Genomic DNA, 1,382 nt, shown 5'->3' with positions numbered 1-1,382 from the left:
TAGACTTTTCAACAATGTTTTTTCTCTAGAAAAATTTTATCTAGCTGTAAGCAAATGTTTTAAACATAAAAACAAAACAAAACAAACCTCTCCAGGAATAACCGTATGGTTTTGTGAGACAAATAAGCAATCATGCCATCCTATAGTGTACTTTTGCCTAAATTTTAAAATAAAAATGGCCACATTCTTTTGTTAAAACATTCAAACTCTGTAAAAAATGTATTTTTATTTTTATTTTAGGGTACAGGATTGAAAGACAAGATAATACTTAGAAGTTCAGAAATTTTACAAGAAAACATTGACAAAAGTTTTTCAGTTAAAGTATTGTAACATTCAAACTTGTCTTAAACCATAACAAAAGAAACATAATTGCAAACAAAAATGCCTATGGGTTGTCCAGACATAAATAAATGAAATCGTGTTTGGACAGTAGGGCTCATGCTGATGGATAGCAGGAAGGAACAGAGTGTACTCTACTTGGAAAAATCATTAATGTACAAACAAGCTCAAATTATGGGCCGCAGCAATTTAATCATCACTGCCAGTTTCCTTACTTCCAAAATAAGGCCTTGATTCAACCATTCATACCTTGTATTACTCATACCTTTACTTCAAAGATTGAGGAATTTGTTTTTACCATAGGGATAATATATTGTATCTCTCTGCCAAGGTTACTTGAAAACCTCCCATGTCAAAACAATTTGACAACAGATATAAACAACTCAATAAATACACAATGATCTAGTGGCATCAACAGTTATCATCATTATACCACCATTTTGTTTTCTTTGGGTTCTCGTTACATGTTCGAATATAAAAATAATTATCATGTGGTCATCTCGCTTCTTTGCGGCTGAGAAGCATGCTAATAATGCTAAGACAAACTGATTGGACTGATAGTGGATAAACAGGTATGTCCATTGCTGTAAACATTAGGATGAATGGGAATATTTTCACCGGTAAACATGACCTGAGGAGAGTCAAAGGGATATTGATTACTAAACTGAAATAGAAGTAGAAAATGTTCCCCTTAATAAGGTACCCGGTGCACTTTCCATGTATACAACCCACTGTGTACCTGAATTTTGGACACCATTTTCATTTAAAGTCATCCCAGAGGTGGGTCATTTTGCAAAGTCAACAATTCCTTCTGCAGTCGTTTCTGCACTGACATCATGATGGAACAAAAGCTTTGGTCTTGAGGGGGAGGGATTCTCCCAAAAATGACTTAGCAAGAGTCTTGCTAAAACTGGGCAACACAGACCATCAAGATGGAAACTAACACCCAAGGTTGAGAAGAGGCATTAGAGAAGCCTCACAAAAGTCTGGTCAAAATGAGTGTCTTTGTCATTTGCATTTACTATGATACTGGTTTCTTAAGA

General features: G+C 34.8%; 1 pseudogene across 1 annotated transcript; it reads right to left on the bottom strand.

Annotated features, from left to right (window-relative positions):
- Nucleotides 1-750: 750 nt before the first annotated feature.
- Nucleotides 751-1,177, bottom strand: LOC308558481 (ubiquitin-conjugating enzyme E2 W pseudogene; annotated as a pseudogene). Its single transcript has one exon. The product of its transcript is annotated as a ubiquitin-conjugating enzyme E2 W pseudogene (transcript).
- Between the last annotated feature and the right edge of the window lie 205 nt (nt 1,178-1,382).

This window comes from Miniopterus schreibersii, assembly GCF_964146895.1.
Source record: "Miniopterus schreibersii genome assembly, chromosome: 6".
Lineage (NCBI taxonomy): Eukaryota > Metazoa > Chordata > Mammalia > Chiroptera > Miniopteridae > Miniopterus > Miniopterus schreibersii.
This window is presented reverse-complemented; position numbering and strand designations above follow the sequence as displayed.